General features: G+C 51.9%; 2 long non-coding RNA genes across 4 annotated transcripts; both read left to right on the top strand.

Annotated features, from left to right (window-relative positions):
- The first annotated feature begins 1,150 nt into the window (after positions 1-1,150).
- Positions 1,151-8,849, top strand: LOC309658015. Its single transcript, XR_014261999.1, has 3 exons — positions 1,151-1,362; positions 4,030-4,144; positions 4,704-8,849. It is a non-coding gene; the product is annotated as an uncharacterized lncRNA (long non-coding RNA).
- A 109-nt stretch (positions 8,850-8,958) lies between these two features.
- LOC309658052 lies at positions 8,959-14,045 on the top strand. Of its 3 annotated transcripts, none has more exons than XR_014262012.1 (3): positions 8,959-10,445; positions 11,495-11,552; positions 12,616-14,045. It is a non-coding gene; the product is annotated as an uncharacterized lncRNA (long non-coding RNA). The 3 variants fall into 3 exon arrangements; XR_014262013.1 differs by having other exon boundaries at positions 8,959-9,155; positions 9,470-11,552; XR_014262011.1 differs by having other exon boundaries at positions 8,959-11,552.
- The last annotated feature ends 1,169 nt before the right edge of the window (positions 14,046-15,214 follow it).

Below are 15,214 nucleotides of genomic sequence, written 5' to 3' on the forward strand. Positions count from 1 at the left end.
GGGCGACGTCACCTGCCCAGGTGAGGCAGGCCAGCCCTCCCCGGCTCCGGCTCCTGCAGAAAGGCCGGCAGACCCGCGAGCCTGCTCCCCCAAGCCTGCCGTGCCCGCAGAGTCTGTACGAGGCTGGGAGCTCCTGCGTCCCCTGCCCTGACGGCCCACCGCTCACCCCGCCGGCGTGCATCGCTCCCTAGTGTGTGTAGGGCGCTCGGTGGGCGCAGGGACGTCGGGGAGACAGTTCCTGCTGTGAGAGCCCTGGAAGCCGAGAGGGAGGGAAGTAAAGCACCAAAGACAAGAGAGAGGAGGGCGGGTCCCTCTGCTGGGGGCGGCCCCTCGGGAGGAAGGGGACACACGCCCATCGCCCCCGGCCCCTGCTGAGCCCTGGGCACCCCGGGCCTCTCCCACGCGTCCCCGCTGGGTGTGGTGCGGGGTCAGGGTTCTCGTCCTCCCCAGGTCCTCCCTCGGCTCCGGGGGCCTCTCCGGGTGCTCTGGGGCGAGGGGCTGCGGCCCGGCTCTCAGCCCTCTGGACAGGACCGACACTCCAAGTCGTGAAAACAGGATTCGATGCAGGTTTAGCACATGCCACCCCTCCCCAGGCGAGCACTCAGAGCGAAGCAGAGGGAACGCCAGGGGCCTGCGGGGACGTCCTGTCCCCCAGCTGGACTCCCGTGGAGAAGAGGGGGCACAACATGCCACACCCAGAGCCCCCCCCCTCCGTGGGCTGTTCGTGGTCCATCCGGTTCCCTTTGTACAAATTGGAGGGTGAGGTGTGAGTTCCGTGACACGCGTGAGACTCCAGTCCTGTCCTGTGTGCCAAACGTCCGGCACCTTTACCACCGACGCGCCAGCGAAGTAGGACCCGCGCGGCGCCGGCCTGCAGGACGACGACAGCTGCGCGGAAGGCGGCAGGCGGAAGTTCCCGTGGGGGGAGGGGTGCGCATGCGCAGGCCCGGCGCGGCCGTGCGGCCCACGTGACCCCCTGATGGCCGCGGGGCGGGGGCTGTTCTCACGGAGAAGCAGGCCCTCGGGCGCAGGGAGGGGCCGCTCGGGGCAGGGCTGGCCCGGGCGCTTTCTCAGCGGGGACGCCTTCAGGGCTGGGTTCGCAGAGGGTTGGGCCCCAGGCCTGGGGTCACTCGGCGCACAGAGAGGCGGCACCGCGGGTACGCTCGGTTCTCGGACAGCCCTGGCCCGGGGCTGCGGGGAGGTGGCAGCGCCACCCACGTGGCCTGGCTGTGCCCTCCGGGCGCCTGAGACCCGGGCCCTGAGCGCCTGGAGGGGGAGGGAAGGCAGCGCTTCCGGCGCCCGGGTTCGCCCAAAAATTCACGAGAAAAGCGGGTGAGGCGTAGCGTGTTCTCCGTGGGAGAGGTTTGATTACACATTCATTTCGCTAAGGGATTCAGTTTCTCCTTTTTCCCTTGTGTCAGTTTTGGAAAATTGTGTTTATTGAGGATCTCATCCATTTCCTTTGTATTTTCGAATATAACAGCGCAAAGTGTTTCAGAGCGCTCTCTTACAATCTTTAACTGTCCACAGAACACACAGTAACGTCACTTTTTATTTTCGATGTTAGTAATTTAGGCCTTTTCCCCTTTTCGTTCACTTTTGTCAGGGTTTTATCAGTGTTTTTGATCTTTTCAAAGAGTCATCTTTTTAAAAACAATGCTTTACCCTGTGGTTTTTATTTTATTAGCTTCTGTCCTTATCCTTATTATTTCCTTCCTGCCACTTTCATTGGCTTTAATTTCTGAAGATGGAAATTAGGTCATTGTTTTTAAATTCTTTTTTTCCGTAAATATTCATTTAAGGCTATAAAACCACTGCATCCCCCAGGTTTAAATTTGTCATATGTTTATCGCTCAGTCCAAATGCGTTCTGATTTCCATGGTGATTTATTTTTGACCCATGGGTTATCCAAAAGGTTATTGCTTAATTTCCAAACATTCGAGGATTTCTTAAATCGTGTTTATGCTGTCCCGCTGCAGTTAGAGAAAACACGCTCGAGCGATCCAGTCCTTCAGGTCTGCGGAGTCTTGCCTCGTGACCCACTTGTTGTCAGTTCAGTTAAATGTCCTGCGTGCCCTTGAAAGGCTTGTGTTCTATGCACTGAACGCGCTGGTCTCCATTTGTCAATTATGTAAATGTGTTTTACAAACCTATGTCTTTAGGCAGTTTGTTCCCAGTTGCTAAGCTTCGTGTGCTAAAATCTCCCGCGATGACTGTGGACTCGCCCACTTTATCCTTTGGTTCTGTGGACCTGACATCCGTCACCACTTAGGCTGTGTCTCGTGCACAGATCAGAATCACCGCACCACCCGCTGGATGGCCTTTTCACCCCCGTGAACACTTCGGCCCCACGGTCTGCCCCGACCTTGACCTTAGGGTGCAGCCGGTGTTGGCAGTGCGGGCCAGGTGCCCCCACCCCGCCCCGCCCCTCCCACGTGAGGCACCCCGTGAGCCCGCAGCATCCCGGGTCCCACACGACACCCTGGCTGTCGGATGTGGTGGCGGGCGGCCCTTCCGTGGCCTCCACTCCACCTGCATTCTCATGCCTCCACCTGGGATGCGCTTCCTCCAGCTGAGTAGCTCACCTGGCGTTTCCTTTGGTGCCGGCCCCTAAAAATGTCTTATCTCTGGTGTTCAGCCTGGAATGTCTGTTCCGTCTTCGTGTTGAAGGCTACTCACATGGGTACAGGAGTCTGGATGTACTCACTTTCTCTTAGCACCACAAAGATGCCAGTCTGTTCTGTTCTGGGTTGCATCACTTTATTGCCCCTTATGAAGTGATATTTGTGTTTTTCCTCTGGCTTTTAAAATATGTCCCTTAATTGGGAGATTGGGATTGACATATATACCTTAATATGTATAAAATAGATAACTAATAAAAAACAAAATAAAATATGTCCCTTGGCCCTTGGTTTTCAGCAGTTCTCCTGTGATTTGTCGACGCATCAGTACATGGTTTTCTTAGCACTGATCTTGGCGTTGGAATTGGTCTTGCTTCCCGACTCTTTCTCTAGGGCTCCAAATACGTACATGGGGTTAGGTGTTTTCATCACATCTTCACCTTTTAAACTACGTTTATTTTCTATTTTAATTCTTTCGTCTTTCTTCTTCAGCCCAGGTACTTCCTACATCTTACAGTCCAGCTTTCCACTCCCCTCTTCTCCTGTGTCTAATCTGCTTTTAAACCTGCCTATGAAGAGTTGTCTTAAACTTTCTTTTTATAACTTAATGGAGAAATAATTGATATACAAAAATACAAAAAGTGATTGTATTTAGAGTGTGCAATTTGGTGAGTTTCGTCACATAGATACACACCTGTGAACCCATCACCGCTCTCAAGGCTGAGCACTTCTCAGCGCTATGACTCACGTGGACCTCAGGCCGATGTCCTCCTTCACGGCTGGGTGTTACTGTCCTGTCTTCTGGCCACTGCTGCTGGTCTTCAGAAGCCTGCATCCGTCTAAATGCTCCTTGGCAGGCAAATTGCCTTTTTTCAACATGCTTTCAAGCTGTTTTTATTGTTCGTATCTTGCAATCTCACTACAATACAATGGATCTAGGTTGGGTTTATTCTATTTCTTTTGCTATTTACTGCCAGCCATTAAGGTTTTCCTTTTCTGTTCTTCTGTGACTCCCATGAAAACGAGCTGAACATTTTCATTCTCTCTTCCGTGTATGTTAATTCCTCTTTCATGTTTTTCCATCTCTTTCTCTTTATGAATGAACATTGTGGGTTATTTCTTCAAAGCATAACTTCCAGTGATGTTTCATCTGTTGCTTATCCCATTCTTTGTATTTTTAATTTCAATGAACAATATACTTCATTCTTAGGAGTTTATTATGAACTGAATGTTTGTGTCCCCCCAAATTAATGTGCTGAAACCCTCACCCCTGATGGGATGGTGTTAGGAGGTGGGAGCTTCGGGAGCTGATGAGGTCATGAGAGTGCAGCCCCCATGATGGGATCAGTGCCCTGAAGACAGAGACCCTACAGAGCTCCCTCACACTTCCTGCCTTTTGGGCACACAGTGAGAAAATGGCAGTGTATGAACCAGGAAGAGTCCTTACCAGAACCCGATCCTGCTGACCCCAGACCTGCAGCCTCCAGAACCGTGAGGAATACACATCGTCATTTAAGCCTCTGGTCCGTGGTAATTTATCATAGCAGCTGAACTGATAAGACAAAGTTTTATTTTGTCCTTTTAAAAATTATTCCTGTTTATTTTTCACGTTTCATGTTTGTTCTTCATTTTTATATTTTATTTTGGCTTCAAGTCCCTCCTTTATAATTAATGACTTTAAACATAGTGACTTGGGGCAGATTCCAAGGTTTGAACCCTTTGCTTTGTGGCCTCTGCCCACTCTCTGTAGTGCTACCCTGTCTCCCTGCGTGTTTGTCCTTAGGATTACGGGCTGCTGTTCGGGGGATCCGAGCAGGCTGGCTGGGGTGCCCCTTGAGCACATTCTGGCCTTTACTTTCGGCAGGAATCTTGGCTTATCACCAGCTTGGAAACATGTTTGTTTGTCGTTTTACCTTGGTGGTTCCTGGATCACAGAAGTACTGTAAATGTGGGCTGAATTATGTTAATTAATCCATCTAATTTTATCAGGAGGCAGGTATTTTTCTGAATGTGTTGTTTCTTTCTCGTAAGCTCAGCTACTCCTCTACAATCCTTATTTTGCTTTTGCTGTGTTTTCTTCAGCATTTCCGTCTGCACGCAGTGGGGTGTCTCTTGCTTTTTGATGTGTCTCAGCAGCTTGCACACAGGAAGATGCCAAGGCCCTTGCTCGGCTGGACCCCTAGGACTCGGACCCTGCCCTCACCACAGTCTGATGGAGGAAGCAGATGTGAAAACGTAAAATCAGGCTGTCTTGCGGTGTGACAAGAGTTCTCACCCAGAGTCAAGTCTGGGTGCAGTGGGGGGCAGGGGAGCAGTGCCTGCCACAGACAACACATGTCTCAAGGAGGGACAGAAGCTCCTCCTAAAAGTTTTGTATCATTGCTACTAATGCAATTAAAATGTTACTAAAATAATTTAATTACCAAAGAAAAGTAAAATCAGTATAAGTGCAGGTCAAGGAGCAGGCCTTTGGCTTCTTAACATCCCAGGCTAAGAAGCCAATGTGTGTGCAGAGCACCCAGTGCCTCTGGAACAGTTCCTGCTCCAGAGATCCCTGTGGGGCTATGCCCCTGCCTTCTGAATACACTGCTGCCTGCACTTCTCTTACTTACGTGGCATCATGCAAGCATTTACTTTCAGGTGAAAAAGCCCAATCTGGATCACTCTGTTTCAGCTGAGAAGTTCATTTACATTATTAAGACCCCCCCGGAATTCCTTTTGACAGTGAGAGGTGCTGTTTCAGAGTTGGAAAGGAGCTGAGAGGGAACTACAGAATTATTTAGTCAAAATATTTTCAGCAATTTTCTTTCTCTAAATGCAAGGAGGAGAGAAATGAGAAGGAAAGACAATGCAAGTAAAATATGTTTATTTACTTTTAAATTATTTCTTATAAAGAAGAAATGAGTCAGTCAAAATCTATCTTTTGACTATTTCGAAGAATCGGTTCCTTCATTCACTCTTTCATTTATTTATCTGATACACATTTATTTTAATACTAATTACAGGCTAATTTTCTGCTTAAATTTCTCTTTGCTCAATGACACCCCAATAGCACAGAGCACACCTGATACCCAGATACTGGTTCCTAATACCATTTCCCAATAAAAGGCACCAGGGCTCCTTGGAGAAGTGATTGATTCCAGGGCTGGGCAAAAATATGAGATGAGCCCAGAGTATCTCATTGTGCCAGGAAGCAAGGAAGCGCTCAAAAGAGGATGGTGGGGAGGGAGGTGTGTGTCAAAGGGCACAGGAGACAACCTGGGAGAGCCCCGTGGCCAGAACTGGAACCATCTGAGCAGTCAAACAAGTAACAGCAGTACAGGGGTATCAGCTCAGTGTAAGGCGAGTATCCACTCTCCATACTGACGTAAATAAATAATGGAATAAGCAAAACATGAGGGAAAGGGAGACAGTTCTTCCTTACGCAGAAATTCCAGTTCTTAAATGTAGAAGGAATGAGGTAAACACACAGTCACCATTAGAACACCACAGGGGTAATTGTCGCAGCAAAATCCACCAATGCATGCTAAAGTTAGTGGGCGAAAGTTTGAGGAGAAATAGGATATTTGCATAGTTTTAAGAATCTCTCCAAGATGTTTATTACTTACAGAGGAAATAGTAACTTTTCAGTGGGGGAACCTGGCAGACACCACCTTTCCCAGGGGAATCAAGTCAAAACACCCTGGCTTCCTGCACCCCACAAGACACACCAGAAAACGCACAGCACTTCTGCAGTTTTCTTGCCAAAGATACGTAACCTCAACCGAGTCGTGATAAAATAACAGACACTCAAATTGAGAGACATTCGACAAACCCCTGACCTTCAGAAGTGTGACGGTCACGAGGAGACAAAGTGCAGTGGGGTCCTTTGTAGGACCTGGAACAGGGGTTGGACTTGTGAGGAAACTGGTGAAATCTGACCCAAGCCTGCAGTGTAGCTGGCCGTATTCTACCCGTGTTAATCCCTGCTCTGGAGCACCGCGTGTGCCTGCGCAGGACGCCGGCACGGGGAGCTGGGCACAAGTTACACCGGAACTCTTTCTCAACTTTTCTCTGAGTCTAAAATTATCTCAGAATAAAAAGTACAAAAGAATAGTGTCCATGGGTTTAAAAATGTACACAAAAGCTGAAAAGTAACAGTCCTCAGCATCACTCTGATCCCCGAGGAAACTGCTGTTGATAGTTTCTGAATTTTGGTGCTCCTGGAAGGAAGAAGTCCCGAGGACACCCTTGTCCTCCAGGCCTAGATCTGCACCAGTAGATGTGGCATCGGCTCCCTGACGCCTGGGGGATTTCTCCTCCCCGTCTGCTCCCCGAGTTAGGAGTCCCAAACACAGGGAGCCGCTTCTCAGAGATGCGGCCGCCTGGATGTGCCCCTCCAGCTGGCGCCCTCGACGGTGCTGCTTCTCTTCTGGAGCATCTGTTTCCACATCTGTAAAATGGGGTGGAAGGCGCCTCCCTCACAGCGTTGAGGAGAGAACTGGGTGCTGGGTGTACTGACCTACGTGAACTGGTTGGAAGATGGTTTGTACACAGAAAGCTCTCAGAGACTGTTGGTTACTAAAAATACATTCCCTGTGTTAATCTGTTGTTCTTGTTTGTGAAGAGAGAACGCTGAATGTGAACATGGAGTTGAGGAATGGCTCTGCTGTGACATCCACAAATAAAATGATATCACTGCAAATTAACTCCCCCTCCCTGCGACATTTCTACTTCCCATTATCATAGACCCAGGTTGACTTTTGGGTCAGCCCCTTAGAAAAGGAATTGAAGAGAGTCTATAGATGTTCTGCAACCTCATGCTGAGACCAAGCGGGACCCTGCCATGTCCTCCTCCTGCCTCTTGTCTGTAGAAAAGCTTTAGCCTCCTAGGACTTCCCTGAGTTCCAAAGAGAAAATTTAATCAGAGAAGTAAGAAAATGTGAAACAAAGGAAAACCGTCAAACAAGACAAAGTAATAATAGTTTAGCCATTAAACAAAATTAATGACCTTTAGTTCCTCCTCAAGGGCTATAGTTACTATTCTGAGCCCTGTCTTTGAGCTGCTTTGCAGATACTGAAACCCCACCAGGAGGAAGAAGTTAACTGTCTGCTGCCCACAAGCATGTAGACCCCAGACCAGCTGAAACCAGAGGTTGATGATGCTGACTCCTGATGACCTCACCAGCAGCCAATCAGAAGAAAGCCCACGAGCCGATCAGGCACCCTACAATCCTCACCCCTGATGTTGCCCGTGAACCACCCCCACCCAGAAGCCTTTGGGGAGTTCCAGCCCTTTGAGAACTAGCTGTCCAGACTCCTTGCCTGGCACCTGCAATAAACAAACGCTCCCCTTTCCTTCACCACAACCCGGGGTCAGTAGACTGGCTTTACTGCACGCGGGCGAGGGGACCCAAGTTTGGTTCAGTCACAATGTTTCTGTGTCCCTTTAACTCCTGTTGTATCCTCGCTCCTGGAGCCACGAAAGCCCCCTTCTCTCCTTGTTTGGAACCAGCCTGTGCCTGTAACTGCGAACTGACACATTTTCGATGATCTGCCAGCTGGTGGTGATCACACAGAGAACCACGAGGCGGCTGGCGTTTGTGATGTGGCGTACTTTCCCAAACCGTGTCCGCGTTTCGTTTGGCTTTCGTCCTCGCCTGGACCTAACGTGCTTTCCTCAGAGAAAATGATGGAGGTAGGAATCTGCCGGGAGTGGCTTCGGATCCTGGCCACCTTGCAGGTGCTGAGGGCTGGCTGTCCCAGCCAGGGTCCCCGGCGCACGGCGTTGCTGGGCCTCATCCCCGTGTGTCACCAGGCTTGCGCCCTTGGCCACTGGGGGCTGGCTGAGATTTCTGGTCAGCTTTTGTCGACTCTGTCATGCATTTTCTCCTCCTCAGTTTCAGCATAGAATTTGTAAATCATCAACAGGGAGGGACTGGTGAAAGGGAGAGAGGAAGGAAGGGAAACGCCCTCATAAAGGCCCTTCTCAGAGCAGCAGCAATAACATTTTAACATAAAGCTGGCGGAGAACACGTCGCTCAGTTTTGAGATGAGACCGTAGGCACACAGCCCCCTTTTCGTGCTCAGGGGCGACTTGGAGGAGAACGTGGGCTTTGGGGAGGAGAGGGGTGCGGGGTCCTGGGAAGCAAAGGCAGAGGCAGGCCCCTCCTGGGGCACCGGTTCTGCCCTGAGAGGTGGGCAGTTGCATATTTTACAAACCCTGAAATTCCAGCGTGGGAAGACCCGTCCCCCTCACAAAGCCCCCAGCACGGCTCCCCACCCTCCCGCCCAGGTCACCCACCTCCCCTTCTTGGCCCAGTGGGGAGGGGCCGGGAGTCTCCGAACAGCAGGAAACGGTCCCTCAAGTGCAAAGGAATCAGAAACATCTGTGCCGCTTTTTTTCCCCCCTCTGTGAAGCATGTTTACAGTTCTGGGAAATGGACTTGGCCAAAACCACATGGGATTTCATCAAATGACCGTTTAAAATACTTGGCAAGTCCACAGAGCAGCTTGAGTCTGTCCATCTCTCCCGAACGCTGGCTCTCGCAGGAGGTGGGTAGTGGACCCAGCTGACCACGTGGTTTCTCGGGGTGGGATCACCGTGCTCCTCCCGACACCCCCCTTTGAGGCAGGACCCACACAGGTGTTTCTGGTCCTGAAACGTGAAGAGGCTCCGTCCCTGCAGCGTGGCCGCCGCAGATTAAGGTCAAGAACAGGGAGCACTGCGGCAGGGGCAGGGGGCCGCCCAGGAGCCGGAGCAGCCGGCTGGGTGTCCGGGGAGAGAGCTGGCGTCCACCGAGCCAGAGCCGTGGGGCCGGCAGCTCCCCACTCTCTGGTCATCAAGGGCCTTTCATTTTCTTTTCCAGTAGTTTGATGGAATGCCACAAAAGAGGGTTTCTGGAGGAGCCCCACAGTCTGGGGTCTCAGCTCGGCCCAAACAACCGGAAAACGTTCCAGGAACTGGAGCATCGGCACCTCGCTGGCTCTCGGCTTCTCGGGGGGTGAAGGAACGTGCAATCACCCTGGAGACAGCGCACTAGCTGCCGGCCTGTGCTGGGAGGGGAGGCCGACGGGAGCCGCCCACCGGTGGAGGCTGTGAGCCCGGGGTGGAGGGCAGGGCCTGCAGGGCGCCCAGGGGATGGAGGGGTGAACTCGGGCTGCGTGTGCTCTTCACACCCGGACCCAGCCTACAGAGCCCTTCCTGGAGCGCCCGGCGCCCCGCGGCCTCTCCTCCACGTCCAGCTGCCCTGGGATGGGCGCTGGAGTTGCTCCCAGGGGTCGGGGGCTTCACGGGCGAGTCCGAAGACCCCGTGGATCCCTCGTGCCGGAGCAGCCCTCTGAAGGCCACCTCTCGGGTTCGAGACCCCAGAGGAGCGGAAACAACGGGCCCCCACTTTCTGGGACGTCTCCTGAGCCGGGAGAGCAGGCAGAGATGGAAGACCGTCCCTCCTGGTGGCCGAACGGCTCACGCTGACCACTGGCCCAAGCCCTGAGCCCAGCCGATGCCACCCTGACCTGGCCACAGACAGCTCCCAGGAGCCAGACTTCCAGGCCCGGGTCACCGAGATGGACCCATTTTCCAGATGGGGGAGTCAAGATGCTTTGTCCCGGCAGGCCTTCTAAGCAGTGGGCGTCCAGCAGCAAACAGACAGACAAAATTCCAATTCAGTCATGTGATCAGCTTATAGAAAAACATCTGAGAACACTCACAGTCATCACGAAAAGCTTTTTATGAGACTTAGCAAGGCATTTCCTTAACTGGATGACGGGTCTCTTCAGAAAGCCTTCAGCAAATATAACACTAAAGGGTGAAACAAAGTATTTCCCTTAAGAACAGGATTGGTAAGTATGCCTCCAACTGCACTTCTTGCTACATTCAGAGAGAGGTAGGCGGTCATATCATCTGCGGGAGAGAGAGACACACACACAGGGAGAGACAGAGACAGAGACAAAGAGAGACAGAGGAAGATGGAGAGAGAGACAATGACTAAGGATTGGAAAGGAAAGAAGAAAAACTAGACTATTCACAAATGGTATTATTATATTATAGAAATTAGGAAAAATGAACAAAATGAAAAAGAATAATAAAGATAAGAAATAAGAGAGAATAAAGATAGAAAATCCAAAAGAATTTGCACATACTTTAGACGTAACAAGATGTAGCAAGTGTGTCGGATGTGAACCCAACACACGAAATCACCTGCATTTCTATATCCCAGATAAAACATTCTAAAAACGTAAAAATCTAACAAAAGATGAACAGGGCAATTGAGGAGAAAATCATACACTTTACTGAGACATTAATAAAGACCTAAATCCAGGAGAGGTTGCCACGCAGACAGAGGGCAGGACTCGTGCTGTGAGGAAGCCGGGGCCTCCCAATGGGTCTGTGAACCCAGCGCAATTCCAGTCAGCCTCCGGCGGGTTTGCTGTGGACCCTGGTGAGATGATTTTAAAATTCACGTGGATGGGCAGAGGAATACGAGCTGCAGAGATGAACCAGAAGCAGAAGACCACGGCAGGGACCTTCCCCACCGATACTGAGAGCTTACACCCTCCAGATGGTGGTTATTTTTGAGGAAGAGAGAGGCGTTGATCAGGGCGAGCAAGGCATGTCGTTCCCGTGGGGTCTGGCCTGAGGCTCTTTGGTCACCGTGTCCCTTAAGCTGTGCACACGCGCTTTTGTACGCTGTCCTGTCACCTCGCTTTATCTCATAATTCTAAAACCAAACCAGAACAGAACAGACCACGAGCATGTGGCCAGGGCCGCTTACACGGCTCATTGGGCCCTTCAGTCAGCCTTCATTTGCCCCCGCCCGGCTGGTTTATCCCCACAGCTCTGAAAACTCACCTCGTGGCCGCAGAAAAGACAATTTCTCTTCCTTTTTCAGTGAAGGCTCTTCTAGGGGCTGAGTGTCTATGGTCCCACCACCGACGTCCAAGTCCACAGTACGTGACTCCTGCCACCCTGCCCTTCCGCTGCAAGCTCACGAGTCTGTCACTGCCCCTCTGGAAACCCTGAGGCCGGGCTGGACGCCCTGCAGGACCCCTGAGAGGCACCCGAGGGCGGAGCTTCGCCTCCCACTACCCGGGCCCACCTCCTGTTCCCTTCAGTGGAAAGACCCACTGCACGATGTGAGGGTCACACCCTTATTAACCCGTGAAATGTCCACACAGGGCCACAGAACTGCCCCATCAGCGTGGGCTGCTGTTACCCTGGGTCTGACTGGTGGGCACTGACCAGTGGAGACCATGGCAAGGCGGGGGTTATTTCCTTTGTTGGCCCGAGGGTCCTCTTCTCTCCGGCCTGCTCAAGGCTACACCAGGGCTTTTAAGCAGCCGAGTCACACAGCTGTCTCTTGATGAGCTTGTGGTCCACTGACACTCTCGGATCTTCTTCACAAACTGTCAGGCTGGGTCTTCCTGCTCCTCTTGTGAACCGAGTGGGCCCGAGAGCATGGCTGTGGACTTCTCCCACTATCTTCCATCTTGTTAACTTGGGCCCTTTCTCCAGGGTGGTGAAGCCGTCTTGGATCTTGACTTCATCCTTCAGTACATTAGCTCTCCCTCCCAGCTTCCTGTCATTTGCACGTTTGATCAGCATGCAGTGCCTCCCTCCAGGGAACCAGAATGCAGGGGGGCTGATAGTGGAGCCCTGGGGGGGCGACCCAAGTGAGGACCAGGCTCATGTCCACCAGGTGGAGCAGGGGGGATGCAGAGACCAGGCCGGGGATGGGGGGGAGTGGGATTGGACAGAACCAGAGCATCGGAGAAGTGGGCGAGAGGGGAGAGGGAGACCCTTCCCCCCGAGTATGCGGGGTTGAGGTGCTCTCTGGGCCCCAATCACTAACGCAACTGTCAGGTGGACACGGAGGGTGGTCCTGGGATGGTGGACAGAGCAGAGAGCAGGGCATTCTGGAGCCCCTCCCACCACGGAACCGGTCAGCCTCTGTCGCGAGAGGCCGGACAACCCAGAGGCCTGGACAAGAGGTGTTGTTTCTTTCGCGTCCAGGTGTGGCACTCCGGCCTGTCGCCTGCAGGGACCAGAAGTGGCAAAGGGCCTCGGGGCCACAGGAGAGGGGGTGAGGAGGCACCCCACACCCCACGAGTTCCTTGGGACACCGGCACATCCTTGGTCCAGAGGTGTGACGGGGGCACCCACAGGCTGGGAGGCCACGGGTGAGCCCTGCTGATGCCCACGAGGGCAGGGGTGGCCTTGTGTGGGGACCCCATATTCATGTGCAGGGCCTGGGGTTTCCTCTCTTGCTGCTCTAGTTCTGGAACAAATTCTGAAGGACCTCTGGGACACAGCCAAACTCTGGAAGTAACGCTGCGTCTGGAAGGCTGGCCGGCCCGGAGGGAAGTTGCCCAGGACAGATGTGCTGCTTTCAGGAGGGGAGAGTGGAAGGCCTGCAGGCTGATCCCAGAGCCCCGTGTGGGCTGAGGGTGGCCCTCAAAAGATGTCCACCGCCTCACCCCAGAATCCATGAACTTATTGGCTTATTAGGGAACGATTCTTTCAAATGTGATTGTGTTGAGTGTCGTAGGATGAGAGAATGCTAGCTTATCCGCCGAGCTGTAACCCCAAAGATAGAGTCCTTACAAGGGACAGGGGAAGAGAGACACAGCCACAGAGGAGACCCACGTGATGACACGGCCACAAGCCCGGGGACACCTGGAGCCCCGGGAGCCGGAAGAGGTGGCAAGGACCCTCTCTGGGGCCTCGGGAGGGAGCGCGGCCCTAGGGCACCTGGATCTCAGACGTCTGGCCCCGGAGCTGGGAGAGAGTGAATCTGCTATTTAGGCCCCAGTTCCCGTGTTTTGTTACAGCAGGAAGGGAAGCTGGCACCAGGCGTGAAGGAGAGGGTCCCAGCTAGAGTTCAAACCCTCCCACAAGGGACCACAGCCCGCCCCCGCCGTGGGCTCAGGACCGAGCTGGGCTGGTGGATCTCAGCAGGGCTGGACCTGCGATCCCTGGGGCCACATGCCCTCTGCTGGGTGGGTGGGGGGCTCCCGTGAGGCCCTCAGAGGACATGGGGGTCACCGAGCACGTGCTGCTTCACAGACACAGCGGGAGACTCTCGGCCTCCGACATCCATCAGTGTCTATCAGGTGTTTGATATCAGCTTGTTCTTTGTCCAGAGCTGGGCGGCACTTGTTCTTAATCACCACCGCCCAGCTGCTGGGCTCCCGAAACTCACGACGTGGGGTCTGCACCATGGGGACCCCAGCCCCGCCAGGGGAGCCCTCCGCCCGTGGGGATCTCGCGCCCTCGCAGGGATGAAGCAGCCCCGGGTCAGCACCAGCCCCGTTTACTGGGAAACGTTAGACCAGTCGGCAGTGCCTCTGTGGTTAAGTCTTCCCACTGGCATTTCCTGTTTTTATTTTCTTTTCTTAAATTCATTAAAAAATTTTTTAAAAATAAATTCTAAGGTAATTTAACTATGAAGTGGTTTAAATCCTCATTTCACATTTTTTATTTGAATATAGTTGACTTACAATATATTAGTTTCAGCTGTACAACATAGTAATTCAGTACTTTCACAGATTATACTCCAAAGTTATGATAAAACATTGGCTATATTCCCTGTGCTGTACATTATATCCCTGTAACTTTATCATTTTATTCCTAGTGGTTTGTACCTCTAAATCCCCTTCACCTACCTTGTCCCTCCCCTACTCTTGCCACTGGTCACCACTAGTTTGTTCTCTGTGTCTGTGAGTCTATTTCCACTTTGTTATATTTGTTTGCTTTAATTTTTAGAGTCCACATATAAGTGATAACATACAGTATTTGTCTTTCTCTGTCTGACTTATTTCACTCAGCATAATACCCTCCAGGTCCATCCATGTTGCTGCAAATGCCATTATTTCATTCTTTTTTATAGCTGAGTAGTATTCCATTGTATATATACATATATACATACACTGCATCTTCTTTATCCACTCATCTGTTGATGGACGCTTAGGTTGTTTCCACATCCTGGCTACTGTGAATAGTGCTGCTATGAACATTGGAGGGCATGTATCTTTTCTAATTAGTGTTTCCATTTTCTTTGGATAAATACCTAGGAGTGGGATTGCTGGATTATATGGTAACTCTATTTTTAGTTTATCAAAGAACCTCCGTACGGTTCTCCATAGTGGCTGCACCAATGTACATTCCCACCAACGGTGCAGGAGCCTTCCCTTTTCTCCACATCCTCTCCAGCATTTATTGTTTATAGACTTTTTGATGATGGTCACTCTGACAGCTGTGAGATGGTATCTCATGGTAGTTTTGATTTGTGTTTCCCTGATGATTGGCAATGTTGGGCATCTTTTCATGTGCCTGCTGACCATCTGTGTGTCTTCTTTGAAAAATGTCTATTCAAATCTTCTGCCCATTTCTTAATCACGTTGTTTATTTTCTTGATTGAGTTGTGTTACTTCTTTATATTCCCCGTTTTTAATATTGTTATAGGCGTGCACATGCCCAAGCCCTGAAGGCCCATCCCAGAGGCTGGGCTGCCCTGGGGTCTGTGCAGAGCTCTGGCCGGGTCCGGCCCATGCAGGCTGTTCCACGCTGCATCTCGGGCTGGCTGGACTTCAGGAGGAAGTGTGGTGCCTTT

This window comes from Balaenoptera physalus (assembly GCF_965194825.1).
Source record: "Balaenoptera physalus genome assembly, chromosome: 3".
NCBI classification, from domain to species: Eukaryota; Metazoa; Chordata; class Mammalia; order Artiodactyla; family Balaenopteridae; genus Balaenoptera; species Balaenoptera physalus.